The sequence below is a fragment of the Lonchura striata genome, chromosome 1A (genome assembly GCF_050655825.1).
Source record: "Lonchura striata isolate lonStrDom1 chromosome 1A, ASM5065582v1, whole genome shotgun sequence".
NCBI lineage: Eukaryota > Metazoa > Chordata > Aves > Passeriformes > Estrildidae > Lonchura > Lonchura striata.
This window is the reverse complement of record NC_140741.1, coordinates 51,703,609-51,725,017: the sequence shown is the minus strand read 5'-3', so window position 1 is coordinate 51,725,017 and position 21,409 is coordinate 51,703,609. Positions and strand designations below refer to the sequence as shown.

Genomic DNA, 21,409 nt, shown 5'->3' with positions numbered 1-21,409 from the left:
GAGCTGGTATAAATTACAGACTGGCTTTGCCAGTCTCTATTGAATTCCCACTGTCATTTCAAATGGCTTCTGGTGGCAAAGGAATGGAACTCATTTGGTACCTAATCAGGTGTTCCTTGTGCGAGCAAAACTTTCCTGCATATTACAGCGCTGATGAGGTATCTCCGTGATGATAATTTCAATGGAAGCTCTGCTTGCTTAAAAGAATAGCACTGTGACATTACAAGAGCCATGTGGCTGTCTGGACAGTGAACTAACATTCTTCCATGGAGCTAGTAATTTGAAGTACCCTCACTGAGTTAAACTATTTTTCTGTTTAGGCTTAACACAAAGCTACATTTGAGGCATCTCAAGCTCATACTTTTCAACAACCTGTATGGTACTGTCACCAAAATTTGGGTAGGTACATCTCTGGCTTTAGGCAGCTGACTTGTGATGTAGATCAAGGCAAGCTTCCCTTGAGTGAGCTGGTAGGAGCTACATAAAATGCCTGCCAGACATAAGTCACCTGCAGCATAAATAAGAGAGCCTGAATAATGCAAACTATCGAAGGAAAGGGCTTCTCCTTTTCCTCCTGAGAAAAGGCTGGGGCTACAGAATTACGACAAATGAACACTGCACTTAATATGAGCAAACCATGCTTTATGATTCTGCAATGAAATTAATTTTTGGAAGACTAATTGCACTCTTCTACAGTCTAAATATGCCTTTCTCTGGAAGATCTGGCTGTTCAGGACAGTTAAGCTACTGGAGTCACTTGACCACGGTCTACAGTTGCTAGGAAGGAAATCTCATTTTGGTAGTAGATGTTTCAAGACACCAGACAAGGGTATCAAAAGATCCAATATCTGTGAAAGGGAATTAGGAGAATTCTAACTTAGGAATAGGCACACATTTTAGAAGTAAGATGGAAACAACTGGAGTAGCTTCTCCAATAGTGAACATTCTGTTACAGAGGGTTAAGACTCCTCCCTCAAAAGACTCAAAGTTCAAATAGAAATTAAATCAGGGTAGGTTTACACTTCAGGTAAGATGGGATTGTAAGGGTTCATGTGAAGAGCAAAATGCCAGCAAAAAGCCAGCAAAGTTCTATTTCTTTTTTAATACTGAGTTCAACATCACTGCACACAGGGCTTTGAAGATGGAAAGGAGGTGAATCTAGACTTCTTCAACATTAGCTGGTACTTGAGAAAAGCTCATCACTCTCCCTGATGGTCCATGCAGAATGCAAACTGTGCTAACTTCAAAATGATGTTTAGGTATACCTAATACATACTAAGGAAGTTTAGTAGTCAGTGAGTCAGTGTTAAAGTGTTAAGAAATGCGAATGAGGTAAGATGCTGTAAAAAAATAATTTGAGCTACTAGACCAGAAGACTAAACAGTACAGTAATATATTATTATTAAGGGTATTGGAACAGAATAATTTATTAAAATAAATGCAAGTGATATAAGCCAATTCTTTGCTGACCTGTGCCTTTGCACAGACAATATACACAGGTTTGATAATTATTCATTAAGGAACTGCACAGTAAGATTTATAAAGGGATGCAAAAATATTCCTACATTGATAATAAAATCCGTATTTTGGAAAATAATATTTTTAAACTAGAAATCAATGTATATGAATGCTTCTGCTTCTGTGAGTACATTCACTTTAAATTATTTGCTTCTATTGACTTTATGTAGTTTCTATTTTCATGTTTGTATTAGAACAAAACCTGACTTAGACAACTCACAGCCATGGGACAAGACCCACAAGACACATTTCTGTGGTTTCTTTTTCATGTCCTGATCAGTTTCTTGTGTTTGTCAGTCTGGGGAGTTTCATCTGAAAGGTAGAATTTTCATGCTAATCCAAACAGAACTTAACTGAAACCATGTACCTTCTTGTCTTGTTTCATAGGAAAGTATTATACAAGTTTACTCACCACAAACATTTAAAATCAGGGTGTCCAGTTCAAGTAAGCAGGCCATCACAGATTTTGGCTGAGTTTATCCTCATTAGATGGTATATCCACTTCCTTGTTTTTGAAGTATCCTGATCCTAACTAATTCTCCCCTTTCCTCGTTCTTCTGTGTCCATACATGAGCCCCTCCACCACTGCACCATCTTCAGTTACATTCTCCCATGTTCCACGGCATTAACTCCCTCAACTCCCCAGTAATCTATTTGCTTGAACTCCACACAAAAAATCTGATACCTAAGCAAAGACTTTCTTGTGACTTCATGAATAAATTTCTGAAAGAGATAAATTCTCTTCCACTAAGTAACAGAAGCTCAACTGCTTGGAATCAATTAGTGGAAGAAGGGATGATAATCAAGAGAAAGAAGAACCTCTGGGAAGTGTCAGTCTCCAGTGATTTTTTTGAGATAAGGTTTAGTGCTAATGGAAATGTCTTTCCTCTCTACTTGCAGCATAACCTCAGTGCTGTCCCCATTAGTCATTCTGCGTAATACTTTAACATGTAAATAGTCTCACTGAAGAACTGAGACTAGTAAGGATGACAGAACTGATATTACAGCCCTGCAATGATAAATTGCCTGTTAAATGCCTAGCCTGGTCATAAAGGGCAATGCCAATGCAAATAAGTATTTCTCTTTATGTACCTTGGATAGTTATCTGATTCCAGAGTAAATATCTATCTTTAGTTAAATAGATTGCACCCCAGAATATTAATTTCTCTCCAAGGGTAAACATCACTGTATTTTCAGCCAATTTGATTCCTTTCAATTAAACAGGGATATAGAATCACATTACATTCACAAGCATCTGTGTATGGATCACACCCATCTATCTGGAAGAAAAGATGTTGCATCCAGATGTCCCTCTGCTGAAGGAGACAGAATAGCTTTGTGTCCCTTGCTTAATAATCCATTTTAACCAGTGTGTGGGACTAAATAAAATTGTGCTATTTATTCCCTCATTAACGGTCTACCCAGGAATGCTAAAAAGATGTACAGTTCATAACTAATTGTGCATTGTGGATCTCACAGTAATGTCTCAATCGAGGCTAGCTGAACTGCTTTTAAAGCATGGAGAGGACCAGCTGACACATTTTGTTTTTCTGAAGTTTGCAGTAAGATGCCAATATATTATTTAATAAGTAACTGACATGGTATGTAATACAAAGATTTTTACAGTAATCTGGACCACAAGGCATATATATATATATATGTGTATATATATATATACACACACACGCACAACTGGAACGCTCTTAAAATAATGATTAGTTACAGATATGTTGTAGACAATATTCACTTAGTTGGTTAAGAGATTTTACAAGAGAAAACTTTAAAAGGAAAAAGTACTAAAATTATAAAGAAAAAAATTGTGGCAAAAGACAATATGTTAGGAAAAGGCAGAACTTGAAAACCCTTGCTATTCAAAGGTTTTTAAGATGAAAAAATGTTAGTGGGGTAAGTAGCTAATGAAAAATAATTTTCCACATAGGCAGGAGAGAATTCAGTGCACAAATTTCTGTTTCTATGTATCTTCAGAAAAAAGGCATCAACAACATAGCTTGGAATGGTTTTACTACAATGGCTTATTCTGAATGCTAACAGAAGGACAGTGTCCATCTTTTTAAAAATAAAATTAAGGCTTCTGCAATCTAATCTAAATATAAAAAGTAAAGCATCTAGAATTTGATAAATTTGAAAAATGCCACAGGGATAACTGAAATTGATTGTGTGTGCAATTACAGTCCTGAGGCTGTAGGCAGGCGAAGCTTAATGGATTAAAGAAAAAAAATACCATGCAGGTCTGTGCAGAGAAAGCAGAGAAAACTCTCTACAAGCCTTGAGAAAGCCTAACATGATTAACAGAAAAAAACATGAGCCGGAACAAACTAGTCATAGATACACCTGAATAGTTTAATATGACAAAACACTGTAATAAAATGTTCTCAACTAAAATGTAGAAATGGTGAAGAACTACTGTGCCAGAACTGCCTCCAGCTGTATTTTTGTCTTCAAAATGTTCAGGATAACTGGGTGCTCATTAGCATGTGTTTTTTCCCATCAGAAGAAAATTTATGCACAATCCATGCCAAAGCTCAACATCACTGACATTTAGAGCAAAAGTGTCAGCAGACAGTGGAGTTTCCATTCCAGGAAGCAGAATGAATTCATGAAGAGCTTGGAAATTGATTCAAGAAGTAAAGAAAATGAGGTTTGGAAATGCAGCTTTACAAATAGCTGTGCAAATGCAGCTAGGACAGAGGTGATATGCAGGGTGCATTGTTAGCTCCAGGCTAAAGAGCCACTCTCATCCTGCAACAGCAGCACAGCAGAAAGGCAAGGAAAGACCGAGCCAGGGGCTTAGAGCAGAGCTGGAGCAGGGTCAATACTGCACCCTTAACCTGTTCCCCTTCTGTGCAAACAAGCTTCACGTGAAGTTCTCCTGGCAGACAGTGGGGAGAACAGCCTTTTAATACAACAAGCAACCTTATGGAGACTGCATCTGGGATGGAGGTCAGCAGCACCAGCAATACCTGTGTGCCTCTGGAGAGAAACAGCAGCACAGGCCAGAGCTGGGCTGTGGAAAGCAGCAGGGCTCTAAGAGCAAAGCAAAACAGGAAGAACTCTGTTGGGAGTTCCCACAGATTTGCTGATTTTTTCAAGAACCATGGGACATGCTCCCTCTGTGGGCATATAAACCCTTCCTCCCGAGGGAGAGGGACAATTCACATGATGCTTGTGGCACCCAGGCCATGGATAATTCCCCCAAAATTTTTTCTCTTCTGTTCATTCATGTTTAGATGACTGGATAAAAAAAAAAAAATCTCTGAAAAAATGAGTTTAGAGTGATACTGATTTTCTCAGCTAGTATTTTTTTCATATTAATGGATAGCTTTGAATGGGAAAGAAAGCCAGAGGGAGAAAAAACAGTATATGGTACAATGACTAAGAAGAAGCACAAGTACCTTCTAGACTGCATAAAAACTATAGTTTCTATTCACTGACACAAGCTGTTGGGCCTTCTACCTTCCTCGACAAATGAACAAATTAAAGACATTATTTTTAAGGAGCAACTGATGTCCCAAGAGAAATATTGGAAAACATTCTCACATTGTAAACAGTTCCCTTGGCATAAACTATATGGTTTGTAAGTCTTTTAAATTCAGATTTCCTTAAAAATAGGACCTTTTTTAAAAGTTGATTTGCTACATAATGTCTAATCTTCAGCTAATGCTGATATTTTGTTACTCTAATCACACTTTCCATGCCCCCACCAGACTGCAGATTATTTGACAATATGGGCAACTCTTTAGCAGTAGCCAGGACTTGAGATGAGAGGTGGGTAGCAAAAGGTATTTGCTGTAGGTTCCTGTGCAGTGTCTATGCTAGTCCTGACCCCAGCAAAACACATTTTAAAATCCATTTTACAAAGGGGGCTGAAGATTGAGTGGTGGAGACTCTCCCAGTGCCAGCCAGTAGAGTACTGGCCGTGGATGGGGTTGAGAAGCTGCATGCAGTCCAGATGGGCTGTTAGAATGGCCATGAGAGCTGTGAACAGTTTAACCCTAAAAAGCTCCTATCACACTTGCCAGTGTCTGTCTGTGCCACGGAGAGATGCTCCAGACCCAGTGCACACACACAAAGCACATGCCCATCAGGCTCCTTTGGGTTCATATTTCGCAATATAACAAGTTAGGTGACTTTGGATTATGTATTTGCACCAGCACCTTTAAAAAAGATGCTGTAAGACTGGGTGATTTATAAATGAGAACATTTTTAATTTCATATTCAATAACATTAGACAGATTCTCATAGGAATAATGGAGTCCAGGCATCCATTTATAGTGGGGAAGAAGGGGTTGGTATTTATAAAAGTAACAACAGCCTCCCTAGAATGAAGAGAGTTAAATGGAGAGTGTAGCAAAGCAGTCTCAAAATAACAACTCTTCACTAGTGTGTAGTTAGTTATAAGAACATCAAGTTGTGATTGCAATGCTGAATTCAGAGAACCAGGGAGTTTTGGGAAGAAGGAGATGCTGTAAAACTGCCAGCCAGCCAAGGATTCCCTCACCCAAGAATCCCAAACTGAGGTGGTTGAACATGTAGAGCTGACAGTGGAAAGAGAAATGTTCACAGTGGCCTAAGGGCTATTCAGTCAGCTCTTGAGTGTGCAATTCCACCCACAGTGCTTCCAACTGGAACATAACAACAAATGCCACAGTGCCAGATGGGGAAAGTAGCAGAAAATGTGAAAAAAAGAAAAGAAGAGAGAAAAAAAAAAGAAAACCAAAAACTCTCACTTAAAATCAGCACAAATTAGTGCTTATGAGCTTATGATTAAGTTTGCTGCCAGAGCAAGGACAGCTGATCTGTCTGTTGTATCCAAGGGGTTCATTTCAGCACAGTTACAAATGGGTAAAACAAATAGTTTTATAAAGTGCAACAAAAGTGGGTTGAACCAACAGGAAAATGCACCTTATGTTCTGGCTGTGGGTAAACACAGAATACTCTTGTGGAAAAGCAAAGCTACTCAACCAAGCACTTTGTAAATGTGATTACATGGAAACTACATGCATCAAAGCAGTAAACATTGTTCCCCTGTACTTGCACCAAAAGGGGAGAAATTGACTGCTTATGAATCTTGAATATAGTGAGGAGGGAGAGAAACACCATGGCATTGTAAAATTTTAACATCATGGAGAAGGCCACCTTCAATCCTAGATAACAAATAAAGTAATAAAAATGCATATTGCAATACCATGCTTGTATACAAGTAGAAAGAATACAACAGCAGCTAAGATGAAGTAGGTATTTATATCAAATAGTGGGAAGGTAATAATTTGAGCTGCTGATACAGGCATACTCTCCAGGACAGGAATCCAGACTGGAACCAAAGCAAGCCGGCAATACCTCAGGCAGCAAATTCCAGCAGACTGCTGAGTTAGAATTTAGGTAATGCCTTTTGATGATGTAGAGAAAAAAAAAATTAAATTGATGGCAGTGAAAATACCAGAAGATAATACACAGAGGCTTAGAGAGGTTTGAAAGATTGTCCTCAAGTGAACTGGGGAGGAGGGAAGGGGGAATACACATGGAGAGGCAGAAGAGTGAAGAGAGAATCAGAAGCACAGATTACAGAACATCCCAAACAACCCAAATTAAGAAGCAGTTCTTGTCTTAGCTGAAAACAACAGGAGCTTGGGTACGTAATGATCTTCTGCACTGGACTGTCAGTGAGTGCCTTGAAGCCCTCGAGAGCTGGGCTGGTTTGGGGACAGAGCTGTCCCACCTCACTGAGGCACACACTGCTGAGTGGAGGCCTGTTTTCATTATTTCCCTGCTCCCAGAGCCCCACCCATCACAAAGACCCCCAAGCCCCAAATCTTACAGCTGTGAGGCAAAATAAGTCCTAACCTCAAATTTCACTGAGAACAGATAGGCATTCCAGTATTACTGGGTAAAAAAGAAAAGCACATCAGAGGGAGTGTCAGTATTCACTCCAAGGAATTCCTCAACCCTGAAACACAGAGAAAGTCTGTTAAAAACAAAAATTGGTCTAACTAGTGTATTAGCAATTTACTGTAGTAAGAATATACATTTGCAGTCCCAACTCTCCAAGTCAACATTGTCACAGAAAGGTTTTATAGTTTGACTGAATGTCAGCATGAAACTACTGCATTGGGATTGTCTTTATATGGAAAGAAGTGAATACACCCTGCTAAAGGGTCATCTGTACTCTTCCACAGATGATTAGAAGCAACACACTCAAAATGAGGTAAAGTCAGTTATAAAGGCTGGCTCAGGTCAAAACCACTATCATATTGTTTAACCATTAAATTTTTTTTTCAAATGCAGCAAACCCAGCTATGTGCCTGTATTCCATCCATACCCTCACAGGCCAAAAAAACATTAGATGAGTTGGGAGGAGAAGGAGAGGATAGAAAAAATAGAAAAGCAAAGCAGCAGGGAGTTTTATCTACCTTTGATCGAAAGGGTAGGAAACGCCTGATTACCTTAGCTCATACAAATGAGTCACCAGAAAAATGCAAGCCATTATACCACAAAATAATTCTGATACTTAATAAAAATCTAGCCCTGCCACTTTGTAAACAGCTTCTCTCATCCAGGTAAGCTTTCAGTCCCAGACAATGTGAAGGAGACATGTCCTTTTTATTTTATTCTGATGATTAAAGTAGAAATAGCACAGAAGTAATACTGCAGGAATGCTGCAGTAAAGAAGGCATAGAAAAAAAATGTGTTACAGCATCAATGTATACTAGTAAAGCAGCCTGATCTGAACTCTTCACAGCTGAGAAACCAACCATAGTTATGCTTTATCAAGATTGATACTTATTTTAAGAGCATATAAAGACTTTCAAACTACATTTCATTTATCAGTGACTATATGTATAAAAGATTTCATCAGCATCTACTCCTCAGTCTCAACTTGAAATAATACTCAGTACTTTTTCTACCTATGAAATTTATAGAAATCCTAGTTCTCATTTTGTTTTCATTTTTCTGTTGGATTTGAGCTTCAAGGAAAACACTATAAATGGAAGGAAGAAGGTATACATGAATATAGCCTTCCTTTTAGCCTACAAAACATGCATTCAGAATTATTTGGAGAAAACAGCTCTCTTTCCCCTTCTATTCCTGCGTCCCAACACATCCAGTGTCTGTTAAGTGGGATTTTGGGAATTCATATAGGCTATTTGTGGCACCTAATTTTAGCGTGACTTAGTGTGACTAACTCTTTACTGCCTCAACACACAGACCACCCATCCCACATATGAAATCTAAGGCAATACACAATACAGTTAGTTTTTTTAATCTCTTTTAACACAGAAGCCACAAGAAACCTTTTCCTATTCCCACCTCAGAGCCATGGCTAAGGACAAGCTTAGCTGATGGGCTTCCTGGCAGCGAGAAGACTCCTGGAACACTGCAAGGCAAGAACTGCATCTGCTCAGGGAGTGGAAAGGGCTATTCTGCATTATGTTTCCCAATATTGTTGGGAAAACCAGTTTTGTTTTGGATTAAATTTAACCACAGTAAGAAAAAAGAGGTCAAAAGCAGATTTTATTGGGATGGGCAATATCTTTGTCTCAATCCCATCATGAGAACTTACAAGGTAGGTTAAATTTATCAGCAATTTCAACTGAGTTCAGATAAATTACATATGTTTTCAAACATGACAGCTGAGTGAAAACCTATTTTTTAGAATCCCCAAACACCCCAAGGTTTGGAAGCCTGAAGGTCAGATTTTTAGCTTGAGTACTTGCAGAGGAAAGGCTGGGAGGCTGCACGCCTGCTCACATTCCTGTTGATTACACAAAATGAGAAGCAGTGACCTGAAACGTAAGGCATATTTTTACTAAGGCAAGAGTAACATTGAGTTATGTTTACTGAAGAGTCATGGAAGTGGTGAAGTCCTTGGGAGAACAAACTGTTTACTTTTTTTTTAACTCCAGACAAGTTACAAGAAAGAACAAAATGAGGAGTTATTTAAGAGCTAAGATTCAAGGAAAAGAACAAGTGTTCAAGGCCAACAGCATCTGCATTAGGAACACTCTGCTGCTGAGAACATTAGTCCTATAAGACAAGAGGACAGACAACTTGAAAAATGGTGCCATTAGGTGAAAGATGGAACTATTTACATCATGACCAATAGCTCATACCCCAAATTCTTCTTCAAATTGCTCCAGCCAGTTAACGGCACGAATGAATATTTGACTGACATGTTCTCCACGGACTCTACACCACTTTAGTTTAAAAGTCAGTCAAACGTGACACAACCTTTCAGAAATCCAAGGGTACATGATAGTTTTCAGCTCAGATACCTGCTAAAAATTTCTCCAGCAGATAGCCAATTTGGTAAAAAAGTGTTGGAGTGTGCTTCGCTGACAAACCAGATTCAACCTGGGCAACTCAGCATATTTCTGTCTGCTACTCCATTGAACAAGATCTTGATGCAGTCTAGTCAGTGGATCATGATCTGTAACAAAATCAAATAACCCAGGAATCCAAAGAGCATATATGAATTTCTGAAACCCTTTGGCTCTTCAGAATTGAAAGGAGCAACATTTGAAAACACAAGCCTGAGTCTTTGTGGTTACTAGATGAGGAGGAGGATGCTAGAGGAGGGAAACTGCTGTTTTTATTTGTAATCAATAAATAGAAACCATAGTAAAGGAAAAGTGGATGACACTGCTTCCTAGCCAAGGTAGTACTCATTGTGTAAAACAGATAATAGAAATTATTTCAGTAAAACTAAGCTCACAAATCAGTACTCTTTTCAAGCTGCACTCACCAAAGTTAGAATAGATTTGCAGAAGTACCAAGTATTTGTAGATAGGTCTGTTTTCAAAGGCACCTACTTCCTGTTAAAAATCACTTGTATGAAGATGAAGCAATCAATTCCCCCGGAATCCCAGGCTTCAGCTTTCCTCTGGAAACTCCTATTGAACATTTCTCTGCATTAGTCAGTATCTAGGTGACAATAGGCTTTTTTATTTTTTGCTTGTGAATAAAGACAGCCAAGACATTCACTGAGCAGCAACAAGAAATAATTTAAATTCTTTCTGTTTATTGTATATGCCACAAATAGCAATCAGCAAGCAGTGATATTAAACTTGTGGGTTTCAGATAGACAAAACATTCTCCTCTTAAAAATGAAGATCACAAATGTTGAAAAGAACATACTAAGGAGAACTGCTATTTTAAGTTTTTTTAAAAAAGCCCCATTTAGCAAACGATAAACCTGATTTTCTGATACTTTTAGGAGAAAAGGAGAGAAAGGGGGAGAGAGAGGGAGTACCTCTGGTTAGCTTGCCATTAGCACAAAAGAAAACAATTGCAGGGCTTAAGGAGGATTTAGCTTTAACAAATACTTATCACAAAGTCATGTCACTGCACACTATTGTTCTGTATTTGGAATGAAATTAATTTCCAACTCCACATTAACCTTTTAGAGACCCAGCTTGGCAGAGGAATTTAATCCTTTGGATTTTGGTATGTCACCAACAAAGGCCATTTCTAAATTTGGTGTGTTTTGATAAGAGTATTACCTGAAGAACTTTTATTAAAGGGAAAAAAAAATCAGTTTCTTAACAGTGGGTATCTCAAACCACTGAAAAGTTGAGTGTTATATCAAATAGGCGAGAAAAACAAAATCTAGGAAATCCTCAGTTTTTTTCAATTCTCATAACATATTATTCTTCTTTCTGTCCTATAATTAATCCACTGATACTCTGACAGCATACTCTCAAGCTATACACTAACATAAAGAACTTTATTGTGATAAAGTAGATATTTTCTAAATTTTATGAAAAACAGGCCTTCTGCTGTGACCAAGAAAGACCATTCTGCTGGGTAATGGGAAATAATCTGTAGCCTTACCATGAAGTAAGGGAAAAGCGGTGATTTAGATAATAGTAAAAGCAGGAATTTCAGCACACGTGGGGAAGCCTATTTTCTGGTCCTTATTAGTAATAATGCAACAACTGTCTTTGTTGGCTTCTGCAGGACTCTTTCCCTGCTGCATTCCAGAAGCTGAGAGGAGCCCTCTGGAAGTCAGACAAAATCTGCTGTTGCTACCATATTAGGAATCAAACCGAGTAGCGAAAGCCTCCGGCTGAGCGGAGATAAATCAGCAGGGAACACGTTTGCCTCGCAGCCAAATGAGTAAAGCAAAGTGATTGAGGAAACAAAGTAAATAATAATTAAAAACCAAATCCTTAGCAGTAGGAGTGACTGATTCCTTTTTACTTTTATCATGCTTCTTACTGAAGTGTAGGTCCAAACCAGATTTACAGATATGAGCACACCCTATTCCCTACATTTCTTTATTGCTGCAGAGTGAAATAATCCCAGGACACATATCACTGATCAGCTTCAAGTGTTTTTAACACATTCTTTTTGGCTGGAAAGACAGCATTAGACTGCTAGTGGAGTTTAAATTGCTCTTGACATAAATTTTGGGTAACAGCCTATCTGATCCTTCCACCAAGATATTCCCTAATCACAAACACAGTCACTCTTCCACTTGTGATCAGCCTAGAAAATCTCACCTGAAATACAATGTTTACTAATGATTCAGCTCTTTCTAGAGGCAGAACAGAGGACTTGCTATTGCACTTTGTATATGTGCATGGATCTATTCTGAGCATTCCTTATTAGAGAGGGTCTATAAGGTAACTATTATGGCATTGGCAAAGGGATGCAATTCCATGTAGGTGTGATTGAAATCTGAAGATTTTGTACCTGCTGTGTGTGAATGAGGGCCAGATCTGCATGATATGCCACTTCATAGCCTGTAAAAGGTGGGAAAGTCTTACTTTGCATGGCATGGAGTACAAACACAGCATGATGAACTGTCCTATGAAAAGATCTCTGTCTCTACTCTCTGCATTGCAGATGCTGTGAGATGGTGGATGCCCACAAGATGTAGGCACTGCAGATGCCATCTCAAAAAAGAGGAAAGACTGCTGTGCCTGTACCCACGTGCCAGTCCCACATAAAGGCTGATGTGCCATATCCTCTCCTGCTCCTCAGCAGCCCAAAGCACACCCATCCTACCTCCTCTCCTGCTGCACAAATACGTATTCCACTGCAGGTTAGGAGGCTTAACAAAGTCATGGTATAGGTAAATTTGGGTTTCTATTTTGAAATCCAGAGAAGATTTGTTCTTAGTATTCACAGTATTTCACAGAAAGAAAACATTTTTCACAGAAAGAAAACATTTTTCACAGAAAGAAACATTATTTCACAGAAAAAAACATTACTGAAGAGTAAGAAAATGTAACAAGATGGATACATTGTTAAGCCATTGTTAACTGGTGTTAAGCAACATCAACATTTCAGCCTTGGTAACCTTGCACATCACTTGTGATTGTTGTCTGTGGTTGCAATGGGTAGGAAACTGTCGCGTACACACATTTTTCTAAACATCAGCCATTAGGCGTCCATGGCAACCCTTCTCTCACCCAACCAAAATAAATGGGGTTGTCTCCCCACAGATCTTAATGCAAAGCATTGTACAAATAATGGCAGAAATAATATTTTGCCTATGGAAATATTACCACCTCTTTTGAGAGGAAAGGTGGTTTCTGAAAGGTGGTAGGCTAACAATAAAAAAGAAGATTGCATGTATTGTCTTGTATTCATTCAGGAAAAGAAAAACAGTAGGATTCTGTCAACCAGCAGGTTGCCTCAGTAAAAATAAGCAGTCGCTGAGGGAATGCAGAAATAAAATGGTACCCATGGCTTTCTACAGCTTTTGAGACAAGAATAAAGCTGCAGCTTCCTAATTATATAGTGCTCATCCTCTAGCATATTGATTTCATTGTTATATTTTCTCCTTTCTTGATAAGACGCTGTGGTTGAATGCTGTTGTCAGCTCCTAGTGTGATGTTTTTCTGAAACCCTGTCTTAACTATTCAAATATCCACAAACGATATCAACATTAGCAAATAAAAACTGTGTATAATACAGCTGAAGATGCACCAAGATACTTCTATTCATCCTCAAAATCAAAGAAGGTAAAGCAGAAGCTCATGGGTCATGACATCAGCCAGTGGTATAAGATCATAAATATTCATAGGGTGTCACACCAGTAAGCATTTATCTCCAGTGGGAGCCTGGAAACTGGACTCTGGGGCGTGGGAGAGCCCTCTGGCTGAAGCTAAATTCAGACTGATTCACTAAAAGGCAATGTGGTGGCACCCAGAGGATGGAATTGAGTAATACAGCCTACAATCACCTTACTGCTAATATGAGTTCCTTTTTTTAATTTTATTTTATTTTTAATTTGGAGTCAACAAGGAGGTTACATCCCATTTTCTCAGTTATGTTTGTGTCTGATAGGAAATGCTGGTGTGCTGGACAGAAATTTAAGGGGAATAGGAAATATCAGGGTTTGAAGCCCTGTTTGCTTCCATTTCAAGTTGTGGTTTAAAACTGGTATCTGTGCTACCAATTGAAAGAAGACAAGCAGGGTGGAGTATTTAACTGAGATCACACTTTGAATTAAGTTCACTAGATTTTCCTTTGCAAGACAGTTACCATGTATTTTGCCATAGATATTGCTCATCTATAGAGAAGTTCAGTTAAGAGATTGTGCCTAAGGAGTAACACATTTCCAGCAGAAGTTGCAGGTTGCACAGAAAAACAGTGAAAAGGTGTGAAAAATAGAGCTTTCATACTGCTAAAAATTTCTATCAATCAACTTCTCCTCAAACCAGATAGAAGATAAACTCTGAGCCTTACTGTCACACATTCGGTATCTCAATTAGGTTTTCACAAAAGAATGGCTTACCGTGCCTTTCAAGCTCTAAAGTGAGCTCTCTTATATAAATTTGCCTACAACATGTTATGCAGTGCTCTGCAGCACTTCAGATTTATTTTTCCTAGCATCCCAGTCATTCTAACCATAGCAAATTCCAGGCAGGGCTCTAAGCAAAACCCACAGAAGCTTTTCAAAGGCTCTTTATTTTCCTGCTTCTCCTTGAATTATCAGTACTTTTTTTCATAAACTTTTGAACTTGCCATAAACATGTCTCAGTATGTTAAAGTACTGTCCTTCACCCAACCCCTGACTGTGAAAATACAGTAGATTACAAAAAGAATTGACATGTACTTAAAAAAAACCATCCAAAACCCCTATACTCCAGCTTCATATGTTTCACTTTTTGTAAGTAAAGAGGTGACTTTGCCAACCATTTCTAAAGGATTAAAAAGCCTGCTGTGTCATCTCATATATCTTCGTTCAGTTTCTAATGCAGCCAGAGAACACAAAGGCTGAGAAAAAACCTTTTATCATTTGCAGTTATCGACTAGGCCAGAATACAGTATTAGGAACCTTAGAAACTTTTAGCTAAAACTTCTTTGCTTTGAAGAATGACTGATCTCCTGAGTGAAGGAAAGCAGTCTACCCTCAAAAAAGGTTGTTATTATTATCCAGAAACCTAACACATTTTAGGGAAAAATTGTTAGAGGCACGTTGAATGACAACCTATTTTCTACAGCATTGCTACAACAGTCCAAACTTTTTTGGATGTTCTTAATCACCTTATACACCAGCTTTGGAAGAGTTTTAGCTGCCTTCAATAATAGGTCTTTTATATAAAACATATTCAGTAAGGTCTTTTATTAAAAAAAAATAAAAAATTGTATCTATCAGAAGGGAAGGGCAATTTAAAGGAATTGTTACTTCAGTGAGAGTGAGAGTTAGTATTTTGTCCTGAGGCTGTTCATCCAAGATGCAGCTGATCTTAATGTAATGAGTTTCCAGCAAAATGCAAGCAGAATTCTTTTCTCCTTACAGCCTCTTGTTCCTACACCATGGCATAAGCAAACTGTAAAGTCAGAGGTAAAGGCTGATATTTATTGCCAGAGTGCCCCAAACTATGTGCCAAGGCCTCTGCATAGCAATCATATAAATGCTATACTCTTAAATTTGAAACTTAAATATATATATATATATATATATATATATATATATATATATATATTTAAATGTGTGTGTATATATATATATATATATATATAAGAATCTATTTTTAAAACCTTTCTACTTGAATATTATTCCTGGGGCTAGGTTTGCTTTTGCATCCATCTTCTCTTTCACTATGGATCAGAATCTTGACCTTATTCAAAGGCATCAGTCTATTTACTGACCAGAGGTAACCCACTGAAGAATTCTGACATTGATTGATAGTCAAGCCAGCAATCAGCTCCTGGAGGTATTCTATAAGTTGAGATGTGAGACTGCAAAATCATTGCATGAAAATTTTAGGAATATTCACTGCTGCCAGCTCTTATGATTTTATCACCATCCCTGAGATATTGAGTATATTTCTTGAAGCCTTAGTTTCTAAGCATTATGTTACCATCAGGGATTTGCAGCTTGCATTTCAAATAAAAAAAACTTCTCTAACTCTCATGGCTAGAAATAAAAGTCTGAAAGCATTGAATCCAAATCTTCAAATCAAAAGTAATTTACTGAATTAATATACTTAAAGTATACTTATTTTTAAGTCAAGAGCAAAAATCTGGGACCCCAGGTTTGCCAATGTCAGTACTATCTCCTTTTTACAAACAGCATGCTCTGTAACTGAGCTGTTTGTGACATTTTCCTTATATATTATTTCCCATTGCAACTATTGTCAACTTGCAGTGATAAAAGCTTTAAAAGCATAATTGAGAAGGGTTTTTACTTGTAGTTTTTCTTGACATTTTTCCCAAGGAATTTTCAGAACTGAGTGAAATCAGAATCAATGAAAAGGAAGTCTTGAGAAATTTCACGGTGTCCTCCCTGGATCACTCACATACTGAACTGAGGAAAACATCAGAAGAGACATGGAAAACCAACCAGAACTGTACTGGTTGACTCTGTCAGGTCAGCATGAACTCACTCAGGTTGCCACCATTTTGGTAAATATTTTCTAGCTACTGCAATCTGTATTACACTGTTTTTACTGTTGGGAGATTTATCACTAAATTTTCTATAGTCCTCTTCCAGCTCTAAGTGCAATAGAAAGCTCTTTCTCCAGTATTATTTAGGTTTCCTCCTGGAGAGAAAATAAAGCAATTTAGAAGACTAATCAGACAAAAGTAGAATTTTGAAGTGCTGGACACGAAAAAACTCTCACTGCAGTTTCCACAGAAAAATAACTGTGCCACATAATTCTCAGATGCTGCTTGTCTACTTTGCTTTAGTGTTGTTGAAAAATCAACCTCTGAACTCAGGCAAGTGTGAAAGAAGGGTGGCAAGCAAAGGGAATGGACACAAGACAGCACTGGGGGCTGCTCAAGCAGGTGGTCTCACGGAGTCATTCAGCACCTGGGTTGTGCTCGTCGTGTGGATCACTCAGGAAGATTCTGTCCTTCTCTGATGTTTAGAAAGGGACAAGGGGAAGAAGCATAGGAAAAGCTCTGTCTGCAGTTTAACTATCCTGACTAATCTGGTACCCCTCATGCAGATGTGCAGCACCTATGAAAAATCTGCATTTTTTCATGCTGAACTACAAACACCAGGTTTCTTGCCCTGTTTTATTAATGTGGATTAACAACCTGGATCACATTCATCATGTTTCTCCTGCTTTCTCTTTATGTTCTAACTGTAGAAGGCAACTAGCTCACACCTGTTTATATTGTGCTCTATAAAATTGAATCAATCTCTTTAAGAGAGACTTTCAGGAGCAGTAAATATCCAGATCATCATTTTATTGAATTGATTCATAGCACAGGACATTTGAATTCCACAGATTGTTGCCATGGCTGCAACCTGAATGAAGACATTTCCTTCCAGAATTCAGCACACAAGCTCCTTTGTTTATCTTTCATTAAATTTTATCTGTACATGTAAAAGAAAAGGAGCAACACCGACCGGTCAGTTCTTTAGCATGCATGTACTCTATTTCACCACATTATTACTTCACCAAGATAGAATATTCTGGCCAAACTAAAGAGGATCTTTTAGAAAGACAACAAACCAGATTTATGGACTTCTGCTCGCTCCATTAGCTCATATGCTCTAAGCTGGTTTCACATTAAATCTTGTGGAATGACTCTCTTATTACTTGTATTATCAACTGACCTCATTGCTGCTCTGAGGGGCTTTGATAGAATTTAAAGAAATCCAGCAAACTCAAAAACCTCCTAATAGCTATGTCTGAAAGGTGATACCGTCTTTCTTCATGTAGGGATTCTGAAAGTTTCTGCTTACGTGGTAGCATTCACACATGACTTAATTTTCACCATTTCATGCTAAGTAGTGAAAATAGCACAGTAACACAGCTATTGCAGAGTACCAAAATTTGATTTACTAATTGATAAAAATGTATAGTTGAGCAACATTACATTAAGTAAAATTTTGCAGGAGCATTCATAGCTATTACAAGTTACTCATGTCACCATAGATTCATATGATGACAACGGAATATACTAAGCTTCCTGTAAAGAAGGTAACTTTTCTTACCTGTGATTGCAGTAACTTTTTCAAAATCATATTTAGGAGAAACACTGCAAAGGTTCTCTCTATCTTTGTGGTACTGTATAGGTTTTCCGAAGTACAAGATGAAAATATGATTTAAATCCTAGTAGAATTTATCAAATACAACTCCAAGAGCAGCAACCCATGTCCAGGCCCAGGGTCAATAAAACCAGCTGACTGGTTTCAAATGTGATGTTTCTTAAAAAATGCAAGAGGTAAGACAGCTAGTCTTTGCATCTTACTTTTTTCATCTTTTTAAAGGATCAAGGAATTGGCCTCTTTGGCCTTTTCTTACAAAACAAACACCCCCTAAACAAACAAACAACCAGGATGAGACAATAGCGAAGAAGGAGCATTGAACCTAACAAATAAGAAGCTTACCTGAAAGAGGTTGATGTTCCTTCTTCAATGCACACTTTGTTACTTACAAGAGAATAATTTGGGCATGGTTATGCTCTAGCAGCTGCTAATCTAGTGTAGAAAGGACTCCCCTGGGAAGGAGGAGAGCTTCCTGCCCTACTCCAAACGGAGTTTACCCTCTCCAAACACAGAATTTGAAAATCCTCCTGTCTGTGTTCATTCCCAAGAGTAGAAACCTCAGTAGTATCGAGTTTTGAGGAAGTCAGATTTTTGAGGAACTCAGAGGAGGCTAAAGCTAGCCCTTTTCCTAAACTGTTGTCTTGATTTCTTAAACTCTTTTGTAAACGTTGTTATTTTCACAGAATATGCTGAATTGGAACCCACAAGGATCAAAGAGTCCAACTCCTGGCCCTGCACAGCACTGTCCCCAAGAGTCACATCATGTGCCTAAGAGAATTTCTCTCCTGTAATGGAAATAAAAAATTTATTTTCCACAATCAGTATTTGACGGTCCTCCTCTGGCACAATAAAGTAACTGTGTTTTGCACAAACAAGGCATTGCATCCCAGCTGAATTTATTGTCAATTAAAAATGCCGCATACAAAAAACTTAGATAACCTGAGAAATAGGAATTGGCTAAGTCTGTTGCAGACTGAGTTATGGCAGAACAGGCACATGGGCAGTGCACACGAGGTGAGTCAGTGGGACTTTTGTTTGAATAACAGCTCTGCATGACACACATAAAGTAAAGGCAGGTACAATCACAGCGTTTATGGTTGTGGAAACACAATTCTTCAGCTAGTGCTCAAGAGACAAAGACCACTGATCAGTGAAAATTATGTGGCACTCTCCTACAAAAGAAGAATAAGGACCATGCTGTGTTACATATTTAGATGCCAGCCAGCACCCTGCTATGTCCCGATCCCAGGCTCAGTTCCCAGGCCACAAAAACCAATTGTGCTGCCCAAAGCTGCCTTTGAAGCAACCCTGGTGAGAAACTGATTCTAACAAGGCAAAGACAAGGAGGCACTTCTGACAACATCAGATAATTTAAAACTGTGCAGAGCTCCCTGCTAGAATAAATGGGCACATCATCGTCATCGTTGGTGAAATTTTATCTGTTCAGATAAGCAGAGAATTAGGCCAATAATGCCCTACCAGACTAAATTATGTAACTACTTATCTGTAAAGGTTACTTTTGTTATCTCTTCATGGAATTATCTCCACAAAAACAGTTATTTAGCCACTTAGTTATAAAACCATGTAGGAACACCAGAATTTCTATCATCAGTTTATGATTGTCTTCTGTTATTAATTCCAATCGTGCTATATAGTGATAATGAATCACAACAGGGGCACTGCTTCAGATATTGCAGCACAGTATATCCACCAGACCAGAACAACTACCTGCTGCATTAGGATAATTCTGACACTTTTGTCTTTTTTGCTGATTTTTTTCCCATTTATCTGCTCTCAGCTTCCTAATCTAAGCAAAACAGATGATAATATTTTCCTCTCTGATAAAAGCCCTAGTGGCATCTCAATTTATTTCTGAATCAGTCTGCCTGTCAATAGTCAAGTCCACTAGACACACCAAGACCAGCAAGTGGGAAGACATACTTGATGCAATTTGAAAAGTCAACCCTAAACACACCACGCAACATCTAAAATATTGGGATGACTCCTTGAACAAATTATGTGACATACTCAGTTGTTCAAAATAATGGCATTACCTTTGTTTTAGACCTGGTCACAGTGCTTTGCACTTGGCTAAATTGTTTACATCTGTGCTGAATTTGTATAGAGCTATGCCTTTACTGTCCAGTAGCAGTCTATATCATCTTTCACACACACCAACATGACTGAACAAGTCTTTCTTTGAACTAGAAAATCAGGTTCATGCTCATCCCTAGACCAATTCCCTAAAAATGATTTTTCCATCTTGCAGTCTGAAGTTCAATTTAAGGACTAAGGACAAATGAAAAGTGTTTTTTTCCCTTGTGAGAATTTGACTTGTTCAGATCAAAACATCAACAAAAATACACATTAGGAATGTACTGTTCTCATTTATATGTAAGTTACTCTATTCTTGCTCCTTCTTTTCCACTTGAGGAGGATAGTCTCCTTCCAGCATCTAAAGACCACACCTTTCCTTGCACCAGGGAATGAATTTACTGTTGGGACTGTAACCTCTTTTTTGCAATGCTCATGCATATTAGGCATGACAGATACTGCACACACTTTTCAGGCCCTTACAGCAACAGCCTCAAGTCTATAAGAAGGCTGCTTAGGTCTAAAGTCAGCAGTGCTTTCCAAAATGATAGAGCCCCCTACAATATGTAAGATATACTGCAAATCCACATATCTCTATGCATAGAGAAAGTCACTGTGCCTGTTTACTGTTGGGAAAAAATATAAAAAGATTTTATGACACTATTTCTGTACAGGAATCTGCTAATATATGGGTTGGATTTTATACTGATGTAATTTTTCTGGCATGTAATTTTTCAGAATTAATGATCATACAACTGTGACTATAAAATGCTAAATTAATACGTTCTACAAAATAGTTTAATTTATCTTTGAGACTTAAGTAAGTACTTAAGGATGCTGAAATTGAACTTCATCAAAATATTCAAAAGACCCCTAATCCTTAGCAGAAACAAACAAACAAACAAATTAGTGACTGTTTTCTATACTTCCACAATAGGTGTATTACAGCAAAATGAGCATTTTCATAACCATTTAAAATGCTTAAAGTGTGAGCAGAACATGATGGTATTTTCAGAATGGTTAAAATGCTCCTTAGTTCATGAACATTCTCATGGCAGAGCACATTAGTCCAAAGACTGTTGTTATCTCAGTTGTTCTGGTACCCCGTGACCCTGCTCCTACCTCCAGCTACCTGCTATACAAAGGCTCAGGTTGTTGCCTTGCATTTACCAACACGTATTGCCTTCTCAGGTAGGCAGTCAAGGATCTGCTTGGTACAACAAGCAGAGCTGCATGAACAAAAAGAATTTTCAGCTATTTCCTAATCTCCTTTCTCTTGGTCACATAGTAATATGAAATTCTTATTCTCTATAC

General features: G+C 38.2%; 1 protein-coding gene across 5 annotated transcripts in view; it reads right to left on the bottom strand.

Moving 5' to 3' along the window:
* SYT1 (synaptotagmin 1) overlaps positions 1 to 21,409 on the bottom strand; it is a 328,199-nt gene that overhangs the window by 8,083 nt on the left and 298,707 nt on the right. The gene's annotated exons all lie outside the window — the stretch shown is intronic.